Raw genomic sequence first — 25,251 nt, 5'->3', positions numbered from 1 at the left:
TGAGGAAAAAAATGAGGTCAAACAAGATTTTTGTTTTTGTTTTCGTATCATATAAGTGAAAACAATACATTTATGGACTGAAATATTTATCTAGCTAAAAGACACAGAAATCTATTTTCTGTAGATCTGATACAACTTTAGACACTATGGGATCCAGGCTCCATTAAGTCTATCCACATTAAGTCTATCCACATTAAGTCTAATGTGATAGACACAAGTCAAGGTTTGAATAATATTCTTGCTGTGTGAGGGTCGTAAGGCAGGTCCATTTGAACAAAAATCTTTTTCCCCACCGTTTCTATATCCCATCTTGCCTTTTCTTCCCAACTTCCTTCCTGGTCCTATTTTCAAATGTCCCCCTCTGAACATCTTTCTATCCTCCCTCTCATTTCCTGACCTCCTCTTGCCCTGCCTTCTTTTCCATGCCCTTCAAAATTCCCTTTCCCTCACTGAACCCCATCTCAATTTTAGGAAAATAGATTGTTAAACTGATCCTCAGAAAGTGGTGTAGGGGCGCCTGGGTGGCTCAGTCGGTTAAGCGTCCGACTTTGGCTCAGGTCATGATCTCACAGTTCATGGGTCTGAGCCCCGTGTCAGGATCTGTGCTGACAGCTCGGGGCCTGGAGCCTGTTTGTATTCTGTGTCTCCCTCTCTCTCTGCCCCTCCCCCACTTGCACTCTGTCTCCCTCTGTCTCCAAAATAAATAAACATTAAAAAAAAAAAAAAAGTGGTGTCAACAGCTAAATCACTACCAAAACACTTAGACCTGAGTATTTGTTGGCCCAAGAAGTATCCAGCAGGTGGAAGAATTGCAGATTGTCTAAAAAAGGCATTTGAGTCCCTCTGGGTCTTCCATTAAAGTCTCCAGTGACTCTGTGGTACATATATTTGAGACCACCTAGGATCCTGTCTCTAGTTTTTCTTTAGAGCAGAATCTGGTCCATCACACGTGGCAGGGAATATTTTAGAGGAGATCGATGGCTGGTTCCTTCTGGTCCCACCTTAGTCAAGTGCTGAGCCTTTCCTTTTACTTCATCAGTGGATCCTGGGGAACATTTAAGGTTTCACTTTTTGCTCTGGGCTATTGTGCCGCATGTCATCTGTCCAGAGTCATTCTTCTTGAATGATCAACATGTTTCGTGTTGCCTGCTGCCAGTGATGGACCCTTACTGACTCCCATAAGAAGGATCCAGAGAAGATTCCCTTTTCCTGTGGCTCCCTAGCCGTGAGAAGAACTTACTGCTGGAGGTTCTATTCATGCAACTTCCTTCCAAAAGCACTGGTGGTTCATAGCCAGCTGCCAGGCTGGTGTGCGGCCACCACTCCTTTTCATTTCTCGGGGACAGGAAACTTCACCCACAGCTCGTTGGATTCCTTTTTGTTTTTTCAGTTCACATATATTTCTAGTAGGTGTATTGGATCTTGTGTCTCATTCAACATAACTCTTTCCAATTTTGAAACAGGTAATTATCTGACCTCACCTTCTAAACAGTGCTTAACTCCAATAAAAAAGTCTGCAGCTTGCCAGGGAGGAGAATTTGACTGTAGAAGAAAAAACAACCCATGATTGTAATAATATTGCAATAGCACAGCAGCAGGATTTAGGATTTAAATTTTTGTTTCAGGTTCTTTTGTGTTTGGCTATTTTACTTAGCATAAGGTCCTATATCCCTGCTGTAGGAGGTGTCAGAATTTCCTTCCTTCTTAAGGCAGAATAATATTCCATGGTATGTATATACTATATTTTTTGTTTATCCATTCATTGATCAGTGCACATTTGGGTTGTTTTTACTTTTTGGCTATTGTGAATAATGCTGCCGTGAACATGGGTGTACAAATATTTATTCAATTCTTTTGGCTATATGCAGAGTGAAATTGTTAAATCATATGATAATTCTATGGGTAACTTTTTGAGGAACCACCATCCTGTTTTCCACAGCAGCTGTACCATTTTACATTCTCACCAGCAATGCGCAAGGGTTACAATTTCTCTACATCCTCACCACTTGTTATTTTCTGTTTTTTAAATTTTTGGATAACTGCCATCCTAATGGCTATAAAGTGTATGACATTGTAGTTTTTATTTGCATTTTCCTAATGATTAGTGCTATTGAGCGTTTTTTCATGTGCTTACTGGTCATATACCTTCTTTAGAGAAATGTCTATTTGAGTCCTTTGCCCATTTTTTTAAGTTTATTTATTTATTTTGAGGGAGAGAGAGAGAGCACACATGCATGTGCATGGTTGGGAGAGAGGCAGAGAGAGGGAAAGAGAGAATCCCAAGCAGGCTCTGTGCTGTCAGCGCAGGCCCCGATATGGGGCTCAAACTCAGGAACTGTGAGTTCATGACCTGAGCTGATATCAAGACTCAGATGCTTAGCCAACTAAGCCACCCAGGTGCCCCCTTTGCCCATTTTTAAATCAGGATTTCATGTTGTTCAGTTTTAGGGGTTCATTATATATTCTGGGTATTAATCCTCTATCAGATATGATTTGCAAATATTTTCTCCCATTCAATGGGTTGCCTTTTCACTCTGCTGACAGTGTCCCTTGATGCATGAATATTTTAATTTTGATGAAGTCCAACTTATCTATTTTTTCCTTTTGTTGCTTGTGCTTTTGGTGTTGTATCCAGTTGTCATGAAGCCTTTCCACTATATGTCTTTCTAAGAGTTTCATAGTTTTAGCTCTTACGTTTAGATCTTTCATCCATTTTGACTTAATTAAGGTAAGGACCACACTTCATTCTTTTGCTTGTGGATATCCAGTTTTCCTCTTCTACCTTTTTGTCTTAAAATTTTTAAATTTTATATATTTTTAATTTTTTAAAGTATTTATTTATTTTTGAGAGTGAGAGAGACAGAGCATGAGTGGGGGAGGGGCAGAGACAGAGAGAGGGAGACACAGAATCCACAGCAGGCTCCAGGCTCTGTGCTGACAGCATAGAGCCCAACATGGGGCTTGAAATCACAAACTGCAAGATCGTGACCTAAGCCGAAGTCAGACGCTCAACTGACTGAGCCACCCAGGCGCCCCTTAATTTTATTTTTTTAATTAACTAATCAATTAATTTTTTAGAGAAGGAGGAGAGAGAGAGAGAGAGAGAGAGAGAGAGAGAGAGAGAGAGAGAATCTCAAGCAGACTTCACACTCAGCATGGAGCCCAACATGGGCCTCGACCCCACGACCCTAGGATCATGACCTAAGCTGAAGTAAAGAGTTGGACACTCGGGGCGCCTGGGTGGCGCAGTCAGTTAAGCGTCCGACTTCAGCCAGGTCACGATCTCACGGTCCGTGAGTTCGAGCCCCACGTCAGGCTCTGGGCTGATGGCTCAGAGCCTGGAGCCTGTTTCTGATTCTGTGTCTCCCTCTCTCTCTGCCCCTCCCCCGTTCATGCTCTGTCTCTCTCTGTCCCAAAAATAAATAAACATTGAAAAAAAAAATTAAAAAAAAAAAAAGAGTTGGACACTCAACCAACTGAGCCACCCAGGCACTCCATTGTTTTTCTTTAACTCTGGCTTGCTTGGAAATGATTTTAAGTTTAATACTGATTAAAGTCTAAGCTAATTTTATTTTCAAGTTGCTAATCCATTTTCCAAAGCAATACCCTTCCTTTTCCCAATTACTATTTTGCAATACGTTTATGGACATATAATTCACTTACCATACAAGCCACATACTTCAAGTTTACAACTGATTGGTTTTTAGTACATTCACAGAGTTGTGCAACCATTACCACAATTTTAGACCATTTTCATTACCCACAAAGCAAACCCTGTTTCTTTAGAAGCCACCCCCCCCCTTTATTTCTCAATCACCCCAGCCTTAAGCAACCACTAATCTACTTTCTATTTCTATAAATTTTTGTATTCTGGACATTTCATATAAGAGTCACATAATAAGTGGCTTCTTTAACTAGCATAATGTTTTCAAGGTTCATCCAGGAAGTAGCATGTATTAGTACTTTATTTAGTTTATTTCTTTTTATCACCAAAGAATACTCCATTGTGTAGATATGGTGCATTTTATTTATCTATTCATTAGTTGATATCTGGGTTGTTTTTACTTTTGCATTATTATGAATAATGCTGCTATGAACATTTGTGTACAAGTTTTTGTGTGGACATATGTTCTCATTTCTTTTGAGGATATACCCAGGAGTGGAATTGCTGGGTCAAGCAGTTATATTTTATCTTTTGAAGAACTACGAAACTGTTTTCTAAACAGGCTGCACCATTTACATTCCCACCAACGTGTTATGATTTCTCCACATCCTTGCCGATACTCATTATTTCCTTTTTTATTACAGACTTCCTAGTGGGTGTGGAGTGGTATCTCATTGTGGTTTTGATTTTCCTGGTGGCCAGTGATGGTGAGCATCTTTGCGTGTACTTATTGGTTATTTGTATATCTTCTATTACACAATTAATTGTATGTCTTTTTTGTAAACGTTTGTTTATTTTTGAGGTGGGAAGGAGGGGAGGGACACAGAGAGAGGGAGACAGAGGATCCAAAGCAGGCTCCACGCTGATAGCAGAGCCCAATGCGAGGCTGGAACTCACAAAAGGTGAGATCATGACCTGAGCCAAAGTCGAGACGCTTAACAGACTGAGCCACCCAGGCGCCCTGATTGTATGTTTTTGTTTGTTTGTCTTTTTTTAAATCAGTATCCCTACCTATCCCATTCCACTTGGCTGTCTGTTTTTTCATCAGAGCCACACGTTTCTCTCTTTATTTTTCATGTTTTAATATCTGATAGGACTACTCTCTGAACTCTGCCCTCCCTTCATTTCCTTTACTTCTTCCGAATGATCTTGGATATCCTCTCTTATCAATTTACTGGGAAGACCTTTCCACGTTGGCACATTGCCGACATGCTAACAAAATAGAGGCACCTTGTTTACAACCATTGGTTATCTCTTTCCTGTACTATTCTGATGCAGTTCATACGCATTCTAAACATCCAGTGGTGATTTATCCTGGAAATGGTACACATGTAATTTGTGATTTTAATGAAATATTTTTGCAGTACCTTTAGAAAAGCAGTTGACACACATGAAAGCATTAACTTGAGTCATTTGATGCCAGGGGATTATACTTCATTTGTGGGAAGAGGTTTTATCTAAATATTTCTCCTACCCTGGAGCATAGGTGATGGCTTACTAAGCTGGCCTCTTTGCATACATTTCAATCTCCCAGCATTTAATTAATCTTGACAATTGGGATTCTCCATGGAAACAGTGGAGCAAGATGCTATACCTTCCAAAACAAATATAAAAATAATGCTGTTATTTGTTGCCTGGCAACAGTTCTCTTTGTTTTTATTCATAGGAAAATATATTTTTTGCTGATTGGTACAACTTTGACAGGGAAAGACAAAGGAGAAAATACCTCTCTCTACATTCAGAAACTGATAGGGCAGTTTAATCTTTTTCTTTGTTAAAGACCCAAGTGCAGGGGCGCCTGGGTGGCGCAGTCGGTTAAGCGTCCGACTTCAGCCAGGTCACGATCTCACGGTCCGTGAGTTCGAGCCCCGCGTCGGGCTCTGGGCTGATGGCTCAGAGCCTGGAGCCTGTTTCCAATCTTGTCTCCCTCTCTCTCTCTGCCCCTCCCCTGTTCATGCTCTGTCTCTCTCTGTCCCAAAAATAAATAAACGTTGAAAAAAAAAAAAAATTAAAAAAAAAAAAGACCCAAGTGCATAACTCTAAAGAGCATTAGAAGCATAGATAGAAGAGCATAGAGCATGTAAAACATAAAGGCAGAGTGAGTATGATCAGAGACGACTCTCATTATGGATCTCCAATGACAAAAGGTCTTTGATTAAGGAACATACTAGACAAAACTGTTGTGATTCTCAAGCAGTGTGGGTTCAAACTGCATTTATAAGACTCAAGAGTAGGGGCATTTAGGTGGCTCAGTTGGTTGAGGGTCCGACTTCAGCTCAGGTCATGATCTCATGGTCAGCGAGTTTGAGCCCCACATTGGGCTCTCTGCTGTCAGCCTGCTTGGATCCTTTGTCCCCCACCTCTCTGCACCTACTCCGCTTACACTCTCTCTCAAAAATAAATAAACATTAAAAAAAAGTAAGGTTCAAGGTATGTCTTAATCTAAATTTCATTCCATCATGGTTAGTTCCTGTGACAGGTGGTATTTTTTTGTTTAGAATTCTTTGTTCCTTTTCCACCTTTGCCATGGTATACTATAGATAAAGTACAGTTCTCTATGTCACTCACTTTGGACTCGGTCTATAGAGTGTGTGTGGATGTAACATATGCCATGTCTCACCAGAGGCTGTATGTGAATTTATGAAATTTGGCTTAACCTTGTGCATTTCTGCCAGGTAGCCATTGCACCATCAGCCAGGCTCCTGGAAGAGAATCAAGTGGAGCAGACCAGAATCTAAGACCAACGCAAGCCTGGCCAACCCACGTGCAGCACACAGACCAGTGAGAGAAAAAAAGTATCTGTCATTGTAAATCACTGATGGTTGGGGCTTGTTTGTTATAGAACATTTTTGCAGCAAAACCTGACCAATAGAATCATTGAGAAACTAACTGTTCCTATTCACGCCTACCATGAGCAATCATACAGACTTGACAATTTGCACTCTAGGTGCCAGTTAGGTGGGCCCCATCTTTCCAGTCACCAATCAGATGGAGCAAAGTCTGTTTAAGAGAACAACTAGCTAAGGGTCACCTGGGTGGCTCAGTTAGTTAAGTGTCCAACTCTTCACCTCTGCTCAGGTCTTGATCTCAGAGTCATGAGTTCAAGCCCTGTGTCATGGGGCTTGTTGCTGGGTGTGAAGCCTACTTAAAGAGAGAGAGAGAGAGAGAGAGAGACCAATTAGCTTATCTTGAGGTTGCTAAGGATGTTCTGGAAGGTGAGATATGTATTTTTTTAAATCTGTATTTATAAACTAGGGACAGATATTCTAGGAATACTATTAGTGGAAAAAACAGTTTACAGAACAACTTGGATGTTCTCCTTTAGGAAAATTTCAAACAAATTTTGAACTGTGGCAGCTCCAGAATTTTCATATAGAATTTCTACCTATGTGAGTGAGCTGAATAACAGTCTGATTGGAAGGGAGTTGGGGCGAACAAACAGGCTTAACGCTGCATTTACGTGGCACTTTAATATGATTGAAGAAACTCCCAATTGGCCGCATCATAGAATTGGTTGAAGGGAAACCGATGAAGGATTAAAGCCCCACTGATGAATGCGAAAGCCCCACACTCCCAGGCCTTCCTTGGCCCATCCAGTGCCTATGTTAAGTAGATCTATAAATACACAGGGAGAGGCCTGGAAGGGTATCTACCAAAATGTAAATGGAAGTTATAAATGAAAGTGGAATTTGGGGGAATCTTTTTCCTCTTCTGTGTATTTGTCTGTATTGTTTGAATCTTTTGCACTGAACATATATTTTCCCCCCCAAATACAATGAGGTCATCTTTCACAAAGAAAAGAAAAAGAATCCAATGACCTCTACTTGTTCCCACACCTCATTTTAATCATCTCAGCAGTGCCCCCAAGTCTCCAAATTTCAGTTCTCCCAGTATGGCTTACATGTTTTAGCTCCAGTCCTTCTCCAAACACAACCAAATGTAAAAGACACAACACAAGGTATAAAAAAAAAAGCGTCCTGGCCTGAGAGTAGGGATTCCAGTACCAACCCTCGACTTCTCCCTAGGACTTCAGTCTCCACATCTGAAAAGGGAAGGATTGGACTAGTCAGAGGCTACAAACTCACATGCCTGGAGGAACTAAGGGGAGACAGAGGAGAGAAGCAGGTGGGCTGGGGGGGGGGGTCTGCACCCGACTGGCAGATAACCGCCCAGCCTGAAGGAGACACCACCACAGGCCTGGACTTTCCAGATCTTCCAATTTACTCAGAGGCCAGGAATCAGTTTTTTATAAGAAATCTGATTTTTGAATATTGGCAAACACATTTTGAAACATTCTGTGAATTCCTGAGAGGACACATTAACCTTCCGTGTGAATCCCTGTGACAGCTAGTGCACCGCTTGCTGCTGGGTCAGATGCTCTGGAAGCCTCCTTGTTCCGCTGTCCTGGAGCCACTCAGGTGCCACCTAGTGACGGGGACTGTCATAGTCCCCAAGAAGGCCTTTGTGGAAAAGGAGTTTTTATTTTTTTTTAATTTTATTATTTATTTATTTTTTTTTAACGTTAATTTATTTTTGAGACAGGGAGAGACAGAGCATGAACAGGGGAGGGAGACACAGAATCAGAAACAGGCTCCAGGCTCCAAGCTGTCAGCACAGAGCCCGACACGGGGCTCCATCTCACGGACCGCGAGATCATGACCTGAGCCGAAGTCCGCCGCTTAACCAACTGAGCCACCCAGGCGTCCCGGAAAAGCACAGTTTTTAAAAATTAAGCAGATCGACTAAGAGGTCATTTATTTGTATGCCAAAATTTTATCTTACTAAATGGCTTCTCCAGTGTAATTAAAATACACCAAAACATGATTTACTCACCGCTCATTGGGAATACAGGATTACGAGGAGTGAAGAACTTTTATTATTGGCCACATCCAGGCACTGTTCTGTTTTAAAGTATTATTTTATTTAATCCTCATTGTAATCCTATGGATGAAGTATGATTACTAACTTTTTTATCAATGGGGAAACTGAAGCCCAGAGAGATTGTGTAACTGACAAAATGACACAGCTAATTCATGGGGGAGCTTGGACTCCAGCCCTGCCAACATTAATCAAGAAGGTATGCTTTCACATTTTTTTAAATGTTTATTTATTTTTGAGAGACAGAGAGTGACTGGGGAAGGGGCAGAGAGAGAGGGAGACATAGAATCTGAAGAAGCAGGCTTCAGGTTCTGAGCTGTCAGCACAGAGCCCGACGTGGGGCTGGAACTCACGGACAAAGAGATTATGGCCTGAGCCAAAGTCGGATGCTTAACCCCAGGTGTCCCAAGAAGGTATGCTTTTAAAATAATTACTTTAAACTGAAATTAGTCTTTGCCCATAAATCCTCAGAAAAATGCAGAACTGGTCCTAATATTGAAGCAAGGACTCATGGGTAGAGTTTTATAGGATTTGGCTTTTTGCCCAAAAAAAAAAAAAAAAAAAAAAAAAAAAACCCAAACCCAATCTGGCTATCTGAACAACCTTGAAATTTGAAATACATAAGATTTCCTGGATTCTGACTTAGAATATCAAGGATACCTAAAATTTGTGGAGTTTCCCTAAGTATTTCATCTTTACTGTAATATAAGTTCATACAATGCCTTCAGGGCAGGGAGGGATAGAGCCCAGGTGCCCAATGGATGTGCTGTTATTTCTCCCATCTTGAAAACCCCTCTCAGGGACTCTTCCCCTTCACTGTTGTCCCAACTCACTGCTCCACTTTATAGAAGGGCATGGTATCAGTTCCTTTCCCCTCATTCTCTCTTAAACCCTCTTTAGATAAATTCTTGTTCCAATCACTGTCCAGAAATTGCCTTTGTCAAGGTCAACAATGACCTCCACATTGTCAGTCCAATGGCTATTGGACTCTATCTTTCTTGAACTATTGGCAAAATAGGACTTGCTCCTACCTCCTGGAAACACTTGTTTCGCTTGGCTTCTGTGACTCCACAGTGCCCAGATTTGCCTCCTGTGTCCAGGGGTTCTCTCCCCAGTCCTTTTAGCTTGTAAATAATAGAGGCCTTCAGGGCCTGGACCTTGACCTGCTCCTCTTTTCTACACTCACTCTCTCTTGGCAATCTCATCCACTCTCATAGCTTTCAATACCACTGCATGCTAATAACTCCCCAAGTATCTCTAGCTGAGACCTCTTCCCTGAGCTCCAGAACGTTGTGCCCAACCACCCACAGGACATCTGTATTTAAGACTGATATACATTTCAGTCTTATCAAATTCAAACTTAGCTCCTTACCTTCTATCCCAAACCTACCCAGCCTTCCGTCTTTCACCTCTTAGTCTTTGGTTTGGCATCTTCCTTGACCCTTGTCTTTCTCTCATACAGCCTCCACCCCTATCCATTCTGTCATCAAATCCTGCTGGCTCTGCATTCAGAGTATGTTCAAGTACAACCATTTCTCACCACTTATGCTATCATCCTGACCTAAACCCCCATAAACTCTCACATGGATTATTTAATTAGGCTCTTTTCCAGTCTCACTACTTTCATTCTTGCCTCTTAAGGTCAGTTCTCATCATGGCAGCCAGAGGGATCATGTTAAAGTCATGTTAAAGTCCAATCCCTCCAATGACTTCCCATTTCTCTGAATGAAAGCTAATGGTGCCCAAGAGGCTTTGTATCATCTGGGCCCCCCTGTACTTCTTTACTTCATCTCCTAATACTCTCCCTTGCACACATGTCTCTCTAGACATTTGTCTTTGCTATTCCTAAAACATGCCAGTGTGGTTACATGTTAGGGCCTTTGCAACATCTGTGCCCTCTACCTGAAGTGATTTCCTCCCAGATATCCATATGGCTCAGTCCTTTTCTTCTTCAAGATTTCACCCAACTGTCACCTTCCCAAGGAGGCCTAACCTGCCCACCCCATTAAAATTATAGTTCTACCCCACGCTCCCCCAAATATTTTTATCTCATTCTACGTTTTTGCTCATGGAAACTTTTCACCTCTACCATATCGTAGAATTAGCTGTTTATTATATTTATTGTTTATTGTCTATCTCCTCCCACCTGGAAGCCAAGCTCTGTGAGGGCAGAGATTTTTGTCTGTTCTGTTCTCTAATGTGTCTCTAATGTGCCCAGAATAGTACCTTCATCATTGGAAAAACCTACGTTAGGACTTGTTACATTATCTATAGTGAATTGCACCATTACATTGTTTGGGATTATTTTGTGTTAGAATTATTAAATTGGTTAAGTGAAAAAACATAAAATACATTATAAAATATATTGTACAATATTTGTTACCCTGTTTGGGCATTTAAAAAAATATATATGTGTATATCTCCTCAAAAAAATGGTAGCCTGGGCCTTTCTTAATCTCTAAAGGACTCTTAAGAATTCTTGTGAGAAAGAGTTATTTTCTTGTGAGCCAAGTTTATGCCCATTGTAGTACTTGTAGTTTCCTAGACTTCACCTCAACCAGAATGGTTCTTATTGCTAAAGAACCCAGGATACTTTTAAAGTTATTTAATGCCCTTTTGACCATTTGAATTGGGTACCATGTGTCTGAATTATCTGATCAAAAAATAAATAGTAATTGTAAAAGTTTTACTTCCCCCTTTGAATTCTTAGTAATCTTCAAAGTCAACAAAGTAAGCATAGTTAATGCCAATAAATATTTGTCACTTGATTCCTGGTAGACTTATTAACAATCCTGATGGCTTCTTTGGAAAAAAAAACACCACAACAGTCTTAGTGTAGAAACTAAATCTAGATATATTAGAGAAACCTCATGTCATAACCATGACTTAAAAAAATCTTTTAATCCAAAGTATAACAGACATAGAAGGGCATGTATTGTAAGTGTAGAGTCTAGTGAATTTTCACAAACTAAACTCACCCACATAACCAACAACCAGATCAAGAACCAAGATTTCCAGCACCCCAGAAAACCTTCCTCACATTCCCTTCCAGTCACTAGCTCCCCCATGTGTACCCAGAACCAAGATTTCCAGCACCCCAGAAAACCTTCCTCACATTCCCTTCCAGTCACTAACTCCCCCATGTGTACCCATTCTCCTAACTTCTCACTGAATAGTTTTGCCTGGTTTTGTGTTTTATACAAATAGAATCATACAGTATATACTGTTTGTCTTTCATTTATTTTCCTCAGCATCATGCTTGTGAAATTCACCCATTTTGTTCTCTGTAGTTGTAGGCTGTGAATTTTCATTACTTTATGGTATTCCATTGCATGAATATACCATGATTTATTTACTTGTTTGACTATTGATGAACAGTTGAATAGTTTTTAGTTCTACACTTTTACAAATAATACTTCTATGAATATTCTAGCTCACATATATTATGGATTGAATTGTGTCCTCCGAAAAGATATGTGAAATAGTAACCCCATTCACGTTCCTGTGAATGTGACCTTATTTGGAAATAAAGTCTCTGTAGATATAATCTGCAAAGTTAAGATGAGGCCATACTTGATTAGGGTGTAAGTAAGAGTAGGAAAGATGCAGAGATGGAGAACACAGGGAGAAGATGGCCATGTGAAGACAAAGGCAGAGATTGGAGTAATGCATCTGCAAGTCAAGGAAAGCTAAGGATTGCAGGCCATGCCCAGCAACTAGGAGAAAGACAGGGGACAGATTCTCCCTCACAGCCCTGAGAAGGAACCAACCTATCTGTACCTTGATTTCAGACTTCTAGCTTCCAGAACTGTGAGAGAATGGGTTTCTGTTCTTTTTTAAAAATTTTTTTTAATGTTTATTTATTTTTGAGACAGAGAGACAGAACACAAGCAGGGGAGTGGCAGAGAGAGGGGGAAACACAGAATCTGAAGCATGCTCCAGGCTCCGAACTGTCAGCACAGAGCCTGACACAGGGCTCAAACTCACAAGCGGTGAGATCATGACCTGAGCTGAAGTCGGACGCTTAACCGACTGAGCCACCCAGGCGCCTGAGTGTTTTCTTATTATTAAGTTTTGAAAGTTCTTTATGTATTGGCTACAAGTCCTTTATCAAATAAGTGTTTTGCAAATATTGTCTTCTAGGCTATTGCTTGTGTTTTCTTTCTCTCAATAGTGTCTTTCAAAGAGAGAAAAGTTTTAATTTTGAGGTACTCTCACTTACCTATTTCTTGTTATGGATTAAGCTTTGCGGTTTGTATGTAAGAAATCTGCCTAGCCCAAAGATTTTTCCCCCGCTCTGTTTTCCCTGTGAAATTTTTCACTCTCAGTTTCTCAAAATCTTTTCCAATTATGTCAGAATTAAAACACATTTTCGACTGTATAATATTCTTCCACCCCAGGTTCAAAGAGAACAAAAGAATTCCAACTAAATGAATCACAGATTCAATTAATTGATACAAGTGAGAATAAATTATGTTGACTGGAATTATTATCATTTGAATCTTAGCAATATATGAAATTAACTTCCAGATGGCAACTATATTAGGGCATCATGGTTGTACTAGACATTTCAGTTGCAATTGACAAAGACCCAAGCAAAAACAAAAATAGGAGATTCCTGGCTTTAAAAATATCTGGAGCTCAAACTGTAGCATCTCTCCCTCTGTTCAATCTCAGTTGGGCTTTCTTCTGGCTTATCCATAGTCTCAAGAAGACTCGGCCAAGTCATGACAAACATGGCATCTTTAGGCACCACACAGCAGTGGAGAAAGAGTGGTCTTAGAAAAACTGGCTTGCATTTTGGAGAGAAATAAAACCGGATCCCTACAGGGGCACCTGGGTGGCTCAGTCAGTTAAGCGGACTACTCTTGATTTCAGCTCAGGTCAGTAACCTCAGGGTTCGTGCGTTCCAGCCCCACATCAGGCTCTGTGCAGACAGTGCAGAGCCTGCTTGGGTTTCTCTCTCCCTCCCTCTGCTTGTGTTAGCGCGCTTTCTCTCTCAATCTAAAGATGAATAAATAAACTTGAGAAAAAAAGACTGGATCCCTACATAATACTGAGAAAGGGAAAGTGAAGGAACTCCATGAAGAAAAAAAAAGCTGTTTTTTTCTTTGCTCTCTTTCCTGCCTCTATTCCTGCTAGGACCTGCCTTACATATGTCTTCATGTATGTCCTCCTTGTAAAGGTCAAGGAGTTAATGATTTCTTTGGAGCCTTCCAGAGCAATAGGTACAGGACTGGGTGGAGTCCTCATGAACATTGTCCGAGACCTCTGACTGCAAACACCTTGAACACCAAGACCCCCGGGCTCTAGGCATAAGTGACTTATGGAGGACACCTGAGCACTGGTCCTTGTTCGACCAGTTCCTGGATGCCAGAGAGGACACGTACACCAGACCACCATCTTCAGTGAAAACTCTAGACCCCCAAGCAAAAATGAGACTCTCCTGCATTTGCGTTCTGAGTCTCTCAGATGCTCCATCTGTATCTGCTCTCTCTGTGTCATCAATAAACTCTCACTTCCTGCTGGCTCGCATTTGATTTCCATCCTCAGGGACCCTCTTGGCTGGTTCTGTAGGATCCCCTCTGGGTCCTCTGACCTGGCCTGCTACATCAATGCCACATACACATGTGAGCTCCAGATGGATTAAAGACCTAAACATGAAAATGATATATAAAGTTAAAATAAATGTAGGAAACAGTCTGTATCGTGAAGGACTTCAATGAAACTCGGAAGTACAAGCCATAGGAAAAAAAAAATGGATGAAACTAGGGGCGCCTGGGTGGCTCAGTCAGTTGGGCATCTGACTCTTGATTTCAGTTCAGGTCATAATCTCACCATTTGTGAGTTCAAGCCCCAAGTCAGGCTCTGTGCTGACAGCTCAGAACCTACTTGGGATTCTTTGTCTCTCTCTCTCTCTCTGCTCCTCCCCTGCTCATGCAGGCTCTCTCTCTGTCTCTCTCCCTCTTAAAAATAAATAAATAGGGGCATCTGGGTGGCTCAGTTAAGCATCTGACTCTTGATTTCAGCTCAGATTATGATCTCATAGTATGTGAGTTTGAGCCCCACTCTGCATTGATGGAACAAAGCCTTCTGGGATTCTCTCTCTCCCTCTGTCTCTACCTGCCACCCACCACTTGTGTACTCTCTCTCTCTCAAAAGTAAATAGGTAAACATTTTAAATAAATAAACTTAAAAAACTGATTATTTATGTTCAGTGAAGAATAGTATGGAAAAAATTAACAGAAAAATAAAAGGGGAGAATATAGTTGTAGTGTCTAACACTGATAGTTGAATAATATCTAGGATGTACAACAGACTCTTTCAAATCAACAAGAAAAAGAGGAACCCCAGCAGGAAAATAAACAATTTCTAAGAGACAAAACCAAGCAGGCTAACAGACATATGCTGGGATGCTCAAATTCAGTAGGAATTAGAGAAATATAAAGTAAAACAGCACTGAGATTTCACTCTACACCTTTTAGGCAAAAATTAGAAAGATGCATAATGCCAAGTGTTGGTGGGAATTGGGGCATAGGATCTTACAGGCCCCGCTGGCAGGAGTGATGCAGAAATTCTGGAGAGCGATCAGGCATTTCTTAGTGAAACTAAGAATATGCATACCCTGTACCACAACATTTATCCCTGGTTATGTGTCCCAAAGGAATCTTCCTACTGGCCCATATGGGAACGTGGATGAGAGTGTTGATTATCATCTGATTTGTGTTGCCGGGTAACTAGAGACGGTCTGAGTGTGCACACTGTGGGAGTGTGCAGGTGAAATGGCGGAGGACCAGGCACCTGCCCTGGGACAGAAAGCGAGAGGGACCCTGTGGTAGTGTCAGGTTACACTTAACTGACAGCAGGTTTCTGCAGCAACTGCCGGAAGAAAAGAGAGGACATGGGGCGGAAGAGCTGGACGGCCACTGCCTATGGTCGTCAGATTTAGCAAATTGTGGTGAATTTGTTTTCATCTGTGAGAATGTACTCAGAGCTGTGAACTTAAAAAAAAAAAAGCACCAGGAGCTTGTTCTCCCGCTGCTTCTCCCACAAGCCTTCACAGAAAGAGCAGCGATGGGTGATGCCTGCACAGAGGCTACAGCTTCCTCAAGCTCCATAAGCAGCCAGTGAATTCCCAGGATGCCAAGACCCTGTAGGAAGTTCCTGCTTCCATAAACCAAGACAGAAGTGCCTGCTGACTGTTGCCAAACAATGAAATTTCGAGTAAATTAAAAAAAATTTTTTTAATGTTTATTTTTGAGACAGAATGAGAGAGAGAGAGAGAGAGAGAGAGAGAGAGAGAGCTCAAGTGGGGGAGGGGCAGAGAGAGAGGGAGACAGAATCTGAAGCAGACTCCAGGCTCTGAGCTGTCAGCACAGAGCCTGTTGCGGGGCTCAAACCCACAAACTGTGAGATCATGACCTGAGCAGAAGTCAGATGCTTAACAGACTGAACTGCCCAGGCTCCCCTCCACTGAGTACATTTTAAAGATCTAATAGGGGCGCCTGGGTGGCTCAGTCGGTTAAGCGCCCGACTTCGGCTCAGGTCATGATCTCACGGTCTGTGAGTTCGAGCCCCGCGTCGGGCTCTCTGCTGACAGCTCAGAGCCTGGAGCCTGTTTCGGATTCTGGTCTCCCTCTCTCTCTGGCCCTCCCTGTTCATGCTCTGTCTCTCTCTGTCTCAAAAATAAATAAACATTAAAAAAATAAATAAAGATCTAATAGGCTTTATTCAGTGATTCACGCATCAGGCGGCATCCCATCTAGAGAACAGGAGCTCCAAGGAGCTGAACGAAATGAAAAACTTTCATAGGCAGAAGGGGGTGAGACAAGGAAGTTACTAGTGAAGAGTGGATTGTTTGCTGCAAGGTCACCTTCCCTTGGGGGACCCTTGGGGGTGCATCTGGCTGATTGCCTCTCTAGTGCCGACCAGGTAATTCCAGATTGTCCGATTTAAGATTCTACTCCTGGAAGAGGCTGAAACTGTAACTAATTTGGGTAATAGGTCTCAGTTTGGTGACATGGGCTTAGCACAAGTGACGCCATATGGGGCCCGTTGTCTCTTTTTTTTCTTTAACACCATCTATGATGCTCTAACTAGTAATGTTGGGGTCTACCCTCCTTGTATTTCTGGATATTAAAAGCCAACCTGTTGATGAAAAGGGCGAAGTTACCTGAGTTTGAATCCACTCCACCTCTTATCAGCTGTGGCCTCTCTGTGCCTGAGACATCTCATCTGTAAAACAAAGATTAGAATACAACCTGCGTCAGAAGGCTTTTAGTGGAGAGTCATGAGTTAATTCTGTAAAGTATTTAACCCGTGTCTGGCACTTAATAAGGGATAGAAAAAATACCGGCCATTATTATCAAGGCCACTTGGGATTTCTCCCTCTTGGTCCAGGTGAACCCAGATCTATTTTATATCTACTAACACCACCTACCTTTGGTAAGAGTCCCGTTTCAGGCGTGCACATGGAGTCAAGTCCGGCTGCCATCCTTGGATGGGAGGAAAAACGAGTCCACTTCTAGCTCTGGAGGATTTAACAAAGCTAGAAGCTGTTGTCTTTCAAAAATTCCCCCAGGGCAACATATAAAAATGCTGTAATTAATATTGCTTTCAACAGCAACAACAATAACAACAACAACAAAGGGCGAAGCTGAAGCACCAGAGTAATATAAATAATGAAACTGACACCACTGGCTCCTGGGAGGTGAGATTTATTTCATTTTTTCTTTTATTATTATTATTATTATTTATAAATGCTTATTCATTTTTGAGAGAGAGAGAGAGGGAGGGGCAGAGAGAGAGAGAGACAGAGAGAGAGAGAGAGAGAGAGAGAGAGGGACAGGGGATCCCAAGAGGACTCTGCACTGACAGCAGAAAGCCCGATGTGGGGCTCCTGACTCACCAACCAAGAGAGAATGACCTGAGCTGAAATCTCAAGACCTGATGTTCAACCGACTGAGCCACCCAGGCACCCCAAGGGAGGTGAGACGTCAACCCAGGCATTTTGGTGCCACTGTTTCTAGAACTGGCGTTCTGCTGCCTGTGCCTCTGTCCTTCCCAGGGCCCTGCTGTCTAAGGCAGGGCAGGAGGGTGAACGTATCCTCAGGCTTTTGCCTTTTAATTGGCAACATGTGGAGCTATGAAGGCCCCCAAAGCCCAAAGGAATGAAGCTATATGGATATAAATAGTGGGCAGTGGTATTAAGATTTTAGGCTTAAGCACTCAGCCTGGCAACATCTTCCTCCTAAAAACATTGTCCCAGCAAGCATCCCCCTCCCTCCCAGTTAAGACTGCTCAATAATAATAATAAGACCAGACATGACAGAGTGCTTACGAGATGCCAATCCTGTACTAAGTGCTTCACATGTGTTATCTCATTTAATCGGCTAAACAACCAGCAGGGTCTTGTTATTACCCACACTCCCATTTTTCAGATGAGGAAACTGAGGCTTGGAGAACAGACGTTAAGGTGGCTAGGAAGCTGCTGAGAGATCAGAGGAGCCCCATCGCTAGCTCCTGTAACATTTTATTTTCCAGAATGCCTCCTGAGGCACTAGCTTCACCATAAATCTGCACCCAACTATCGCCAAGACCATAATAGTAGGAAGTCAAATGACAGCCTTAATAAAGACATCGAACACATAATTTTATGTTTGCAAAGCTGTATTTGCTCTAATCTGCACCAGAGTGGGAAGGAAGAAATAGTGTTAACCTTCATTAGTCAGTCCTCCCCCACCAGCCTGATTCAGCCCCACAAACAATAGATATAATTACACTGAACAATCGTGTGTTTATTTCCACGTCTAGACACAGAGCTCACATTTGAAAACAAAAGAGAACCGAAAAGAGAAAGCATCCTGCTGCTTTTTAATTCTCTGTGTCAAACTTTTTCTCAGCCTGGATGCTTCTCTTGTGATCAGGAGATATATATAGAGAGAATCAGGACTTTCCGAGAAAGTCTTTTTGGAGAGGAATTGGCGTTAGGAATCAGACAATAATATATTTAAACAGCCTCTAGTCTGAGTAGAAACAAATCATTTTAAAGACCGTGAATGGATGCTAAAACTAGTGAGTGAAAGTTTGATGAAGAATAGGTTATTTACATAGTATCAGAGTTCTCCTCACAAATTATATAGTGATTATTGGGGCGCCTGGGTGGCGCAGTCCTTAAGCGTCTGACCTCAGCCAGGTCACGATCTCGCGGTCCGTGAGTTCGAGCCCCGCGTCGGGCTCTGGGCTGATGGCTCAGAGCCTGGAGCCTGTTTCCGATTCTGTGTCTCCCTCTCTCTCTGCCCCTCCCCCGTTCATGCTCTGTCTCTCTCTGTCCCAAAAATAAACATTGAAAAAAAAAAATTAAAAAAAAAATTATATAGTGATTATAAAGTGGAGAAGAGCAAAGTGACCATGGCAAAGCATGGCACACACCAACTGTATCAAGTGACCCAAGTTAATGTCACCAGTATCGGGACAAACCGACATCGGGAAAACACACCAGGTGCCTCCCTGAGACAGAGACACCATTTCCTCCCAAATGCATAATCGGAATCTAATCCTGAAGAAACTTCAGATAAACTCAGATTGAGGGACATTTTACAAAATAACTGGCCCGTATTCTCGAAAAGCGTCACTGTCATGAAAGACAAAGACTGAAGAACTGTTTTCAGACTAAAGACGTATGAACTACAACCGAGTGGTTTTTACCGCATTCACAGAGGGTGCAACCATCACCACTCTCTGATTTCAGAACATCATCATCACCCCAGAAAGAAACTCCCAAGCCCCTTGGCAATCACTCCCCATCTCCCCTCCCCCCCTCCCTGCCAGTGCCTGGCAACCACTGATCTACGTTCTGTATCTGTGGATTTGCTATTCTGGACATTTATGAACAGAATTCTACAATATGTGGTCTTTTATGCCTGGCTTCTTTCACTTCGCCTGTGCCCAAGGCTCACCCGCGGCGTCACAATTATCAGCACTTTCTTCCTTTTTATGATCAAATGACGTTATGTTGAGTGGAGAAGCCACATTTGGTTCATCCGCTCATCACTTGACAGACGCTTATGTTGTTTCCATTTTTTGGCCGTTATGAATAATGCTGCTATGAACATTTATGTATAAGTATTTGCCGGAACATAGGTTTTCAGTTCTGTTGAGTATATATCTAGGAATGCAACTGTTAGGTCCTATGGTAACTCAGGTTTTGAGGAACTGCCAGGCTGCTTTTGAAAGTGGCTACACCGTTTTACATTTCCTCCCCAAATGTACATTCCAGTTTCCCCACATTCTCACCAACATTTGCCTTGTCTGTCTTTTTATCACAGCCATCCTGGTGGGTGAGAAGTGGTATCTCTTTATGGTTTTGATTCGCCTCTCTCTAATGACTCGTGCTTATTGGAGATTTGGATATCTTTGGAGAAGTTTCTGTTCATATCCTCTGTCCATTTAAAAATTTTTTAATGTTTATTCATTTTTGAGAGACAGAGCCCGAGCGCAGGAGGGGCAGAGAGAGAGGGAGACACAGAATCTGAAGCAGGCTCCAGGCTCTGAGCTGTCAGCACGGAGCCTGACGCAGGGCCCGAACCCACAAACTGCGAGATTGTGACCTGAAGTCAGACGCTCAACTCGACTGAGCCATTCAGGCTCCCCTCCTCTGTCCACTTTTAAATTGTCTTTTTATCATTCTTTTATTGTTGAATTGTAATACTTCTTTTTATATTCTGAATACTAGACCTTTCCCAGATAAATGATTGCAAATATTTTCTCCCATTCTGTGTGTGGTCTTTTCGTTTTCTTGATAGTGTCTTTCCATGTACAACAGTTTTTAGTTTTGATGAAGTCACATTTATCATTCCCCCCACCTTTTGCTGCTGTGCTTTAAGCGTCATATTTAAGAAATCATTGCCTAATCCAAGGCCCAAAAGATGTGTGTCTACGGTTTCTCTTAAGAGTTTTATAGTTTTAGCTTCTTCGGATTTTGAAGGCAAAACTATACCATATCTGAGTGTGCTACTCCAACCCACTGGCTGTAAAGAAGTCAGTTTTGAGTGGGCTCTCCCAGCAATAAAACACTATGCAGCAAACCCAGGCTGTGGTATAAGCCATCCTGCCACTTGGTCCTTTTTCATAACACTTGAATATTCTTTGGTAAGTAAAAGGACCAGAGGGAGCCTCCAGGGTGGCCACAGTAGGAACATCATAGCATGGATGGTTACGGTTTTGGAGCAAAGCCATGCCCTCTTATGCTTTTAATTGTTCTTCTTTCCAGGAAAGGTTTCTGGTTTGCTACTAAGCCCTGATAGAAGCTGAATGTTTGACTATGAGAAATCAAGTAAGCCTACGAACTGGATGCTCTCTGATCAGCCAAGGCATGAGGTCAGTCACATGCAGCATCAGTCCATGGTCAGAGGGTGGTGGTCTATGTGAGGTCAGACTGAAGCGGGTCTAGAAGGCATAAACAAGAAGTGTAAGCAGGTGGCTCACACCTGGTCGACACCTGCTCCTCCTTCGACACCTGCTCCTGCTGCATTGCTGCCCCTGCGTCAGTCCACACCCATTGCCTCATGGAGAGTTTCCTAGGAGCAGCTTTGGAGCAAGAAAAAGCTCATTCTTGGTTTACAGATTGGCCTGCACAAAATGTTGACTAACAGCTGCTGTACTGGACATTGCAAATATATGTGTCATTGCAGAAAGTGTATTAGTGCTGGCTAGATCTGGCTGATTGCATTCTTCATGGTGTATTTAACATTTTCCTTTGCCAACTCCTATAGTTGGGTCTAGAGGTTCAATTTGCTTTGTGTTTGGTTTTGTTTTTTGTTTGTTTGGCCAGACTACTTCGTGAATCGTATTGTCTTTTTCAACTAAGCAGGCTCGTAATGACTAGTTGCCCCTCTTGTCATCAGCTGCTGTTAATCAATAATAGATTCACTATTCCATTAGGCTCTGAAAATCAGTGATATTCTAAATTTGTCATTTCTTCTTGATGTATTGGCTGGAATACCTCTATACAGAACACTTCCTCTTATATACCTCACTTCCCCAAGTAGAGGTACTGGAAAGACAACATACATAGCTGATTCTTTACTTTTATTTTCAAGGTTTCCAAATGAATTTGTTTCCTAACGCTTTGCAACAATCACCAAATAATATTTTGAGTGCCACTGTGGACTTGGGCATTTAACTTATTTTATGTGTTTTGATCCGTTGAATTTTTAGAGGCTCAGATTGTCTTCTGTTTGACCCGTGCCTCCTCTTTACTTTGGCTCCTGAACACTTTTGACATCAATCTCTTTGATAACTTCCTTACTAGCTCATCTGACAAGATGTTCCAGGCTTATTTTATACCTTGTATTTTTTATCCCAGAGTTGGAAGCAGCCATTTCCTTCAAAGAGCCTTTATTTCCCAGTGGGAAATGGTCTTTGAAAGCCACGCTCTGGGTCTAGGGGGTGCTCATTTGTTTCTAGACCCTTTGGATGGGCAGACCTAGGAAATACAGACTAGAAATACCAACAACCTCAGAAAAATGCACTAGAACTTTGGGAAGATGGTTGACAAGAAAAGGAAATGCAGGTGTCTTGTAATCATATGAAAAGAGGCTCAATCTCATTTGTAATAATAGATTATTAAACTGATCCTGACATACAATTTCTCATCTCCCATATTAACAAAATTCAAAGGTTTGACAACACACGCTTGGCAAGGCTGTGCTGAAACAGGCACTCAGATCTTGCTCATGGAAATGCAAACTGGTAAAGTCCATATGGAGGGAAATTTGTTCAGTAAAATTACATAGGAGTTTACTTTGTGCCCCAGTAATCCAACTTGTGCGACTCTTTCTCAGAACACTCTGGCAAAAATATGAGCAGACATAGGCATGAAGCCACTCACTGCACACAAAAGATGAGAAACCACCCAATGTCTATAGGAGAAGGCAGGATACATCTATATGATGGAGTGCTATGTGGCTATAAAAAGGAATGAGAGGGGCGCCTGGGTGGCTCAGTCGGTTGAGCGTCCGACTTCGGCTCAGGTCACGATCTCGCGGTCCGTGAGTTCGAGCCCTGCGTCAGGCTCTGGGCTGATGGCTCAGAGCCTGGAGCCTGTTTCTGATTCTGTGTCTCCCTCGCTCTCTGCCCCTCCCCCGTTCATGCTCTGTCTCTCTCTGTCTCAAAAATAAATAAATGTTAAAAAAATTAAAAAAAAAAAGGAATGAGAAAGATTTCTGTAGGCGCTATGAAATGATATCTAAAACATATGATTCCACACAAAAAAGAGAAGGAAAGAAGTGTGTAGAGTATGCAACATCATATCTATGTGGAGGGAGGGCCTCAAATATACATGTACAAAAATATACATATGTATGACACACACAAAAACATTTGGTCTCTGCCTTCGGGTCCTGACACAGAGCTCTCTTAAAACTCCTGTAATTTTCTGAGTGACGGGGGTGACTGGAGTGTCTTTTACAGAGCTCCTAAATATCCTGGCATTTCCTGGTAGGAGAGCCTTTTGTTTTAATGAGGCAACTCTTGGTGGGCTCCTAGTCAGCTTTAGGATGGGGGCTGGTCAGACCAAGCCATGCCAGATCAAGACCAAGCCATGATCGGAAGCTTGGAACTTTCAGCCCCACCCCCTCCTATCCCCTCTGGAGGGTAGAGGGGCTGGAGACTGAGTTAATCAGGCCTCAGTGATGAGGCCTCCATAAAAATCCCTGAACTATGGGGGCGTCTGGGTGGCGCAGTCGGTTAAGCGTCCGACTTCAGCCAGGTCACGATCTCGCGCTCCGTGAGTTCGAGCCCCGCGTCAGGCTCTGGGCTGATGGCTCAGAGCCTGGAGCCTGTTTCCGATTCTGTGTCTCCCTCTCTCTCTCTGCCCCTCCCCTGTTCATGCTCTGTCTCTCTCTGTCCCAAAAATAAATAAACGTTGAAAAAAAAAATAAAAAAAAAAATTCCTGAACTATGGGATTTGGAGAGCTTCTGGATTGCAAATACATTCACCTGGGAGGAGGGTGGTATATCCCAAACTCCATGAGGACAGATGTTCCTGAACTCAGGACCCTTCCAGATCTCATCCTTTGTATGTCTTCTTCTGGCTGTTCACCTATATACTTTGTAATATCTCTTACAATAAGCTGGTAAACATACAAAATGTTTCCTTGTGTTTTGTGACCCATTGCAGCAAATTACCTAACCTGAGGGGTTGGGATTGTGCAAACCCCTGACTTTGTAACCAAGTCAGACAGAAGGTGAATAGCCTGGGAACCCCTTACTTGTGACCAATATTTGAAGAGAGTCTAACACTCTGGGTAGTAAGTGATAGGATAGAATTAAATTCTAAAACACCCTGTTGGAATCTGGAGACTTGGAAAATTTGTTGGCGTGGGGGGAAAACACTCACATGTTTAGTGTCAGAAATGTAGCCGGTAGAGACACATTTTTTAAAAATTTAAATGATTTTTTTAAATGTTTATTTTTGAGAGAGAGTGCGTGGGGGAGGGGCAAAGAGAGAGGGGGACATAGGACCTGAAGTGATCTGCATCCACAGCATCAAGTCCCATGCGTAGAGCTGAAGTTGAACTCTTAACAGACAGCCTCCCAGGTGCCCCCAGTGTTTGTTTGTTTATTAATATGTCAGTACATACTCAAATATGTATGTCAGTATATAGTCAAATCTAGAAAAACACAAGGCTCCCTCATTTCTGACTGCTGAAATTACTGAGAAATAGCGCCTCTCTGCTGGGGATACCTTGCTGATAGCAAAGAAACATGAAGTAGATGTGGTCCATTTGGAGACAGTGGAGGAACAGACCATATAGGAATGAAGCCATTTGGGAAGAAAAAGCGATCAAACGGAGAGATCATAACCCATATCTTCTGGAAAACTAAATCTGGTCAGTTCAACCTCTACACCTTTCTCGATCAAGTGAACCAATATCCCACAGCAAAATAAAGGTTAAGTGCGACACAACAAACCACGCACGAATTCCCCTATGCAGGTAAAGGTGGAGGAGTGTGGACTGGCTTTGGCAGGACCTGCGTGGGGGGGCGGCTGGGGTGGCCTCCAGTAAGAGACACCTGGGAGCCTGGCTGACCAGTCAGCCTGGGAACCTATTCTGCAGTCAGTCCAAATGAGGACTGCCGGTCGCCAAGTTCAAGCTGCCGTCCCAGGAAAAGTTTCCTGACGTGGGCTTCGTCTTCCATGGCCGGGACATGCTGGGGGTTCTGGACCCACTGGAGCTCCGACGGCCCAAGGGGACTGGCTGTCCTCAGCAGGCTGAAGGGATGCCTACTGACTATGTGCCAGCCCCAGGGTTCAGGGGGGCCGGGGACCTGGAACAAGGCAAGGGTCTGGAAAGACCGGGTCACAGGGGATCGTTGGGCGTACAGGGCACCCGTGTGATGCAGAGTGCCACTCGACACCAATGGGCACGCCCCGCCCAGGGCAGAGGTGGAGAAATCTGAACTCTGGACTGCCCTGGCAGGGTGGGGCCGCACACAATGATATTGGGGTTCCCTGGGATGAGAGACGCCCCGGAGGGCCTTGAGGGCTGGAGGAAACCTGGAGGCAATCGAGCAGCTAGTCCAAATGGGGACTGAAAGTCCCCAAAGGTCTGGAATATAAGCCCTGAGGTGTGTGGGCTCTGGGTGCCCCGAGGCCATTTAGGCGTTTGGGGTCCTGCAAGTTCCACGGGGTGTCTGGGTTGGCC

The 25,251-nt window shown here is 42.8% G+C and overlaps 1 long non-coding RNA gene across 1 annotated transcript in view; it reads left to right on the top strand.

Annotated features, from left to right (window-relative positions):
• Positions 1 to 22,511, top strand: part of LOC125175443 (uncharacterized) — a 28,217-nt gene extending 5,706 nt beyond the window's left edge. Inside the window, exons 3-5 of the long non-coding RNA XR_007155807.1 lie at positions 4,309 to 4,371; positions 6,340 to 6,459; positions 20,814 to 22,511. This is a non-coding gene — a long non-coding RNA (uncharacterized LOC125175443). The remainder of the gene's footprint in view (positions 1 to 4,308; positions 4,372 to 6,339; positions 6,460 to 20,813) is intronic.
• The last annotated feature ends 2,740 nt before the right edge of the window (positions 22,512 to 25,251 follow it).

The sequence above is a fragment of the Prionailurus viverrinus genome, chromosome C2 (assembly GCF_022837055.1).
Source record: "Prionailurus viverrinus isolate Anna chromosome C2, UM_Priviv_1.0, whole genome shotgun sequence".
Classification (NCBI taxonomy): domain Eukaryota; kingdom Metazoa; phylum Chordata; class Mammalia; order Carnivora; family Felidae; genus Prionailurus; species Prionailurus viverrinus.
The sequence above is the reverse complement of the archived record's forward strand: the minus strand, read 5'-3'. Positions and strand labels throughout refer to the sequence as shown.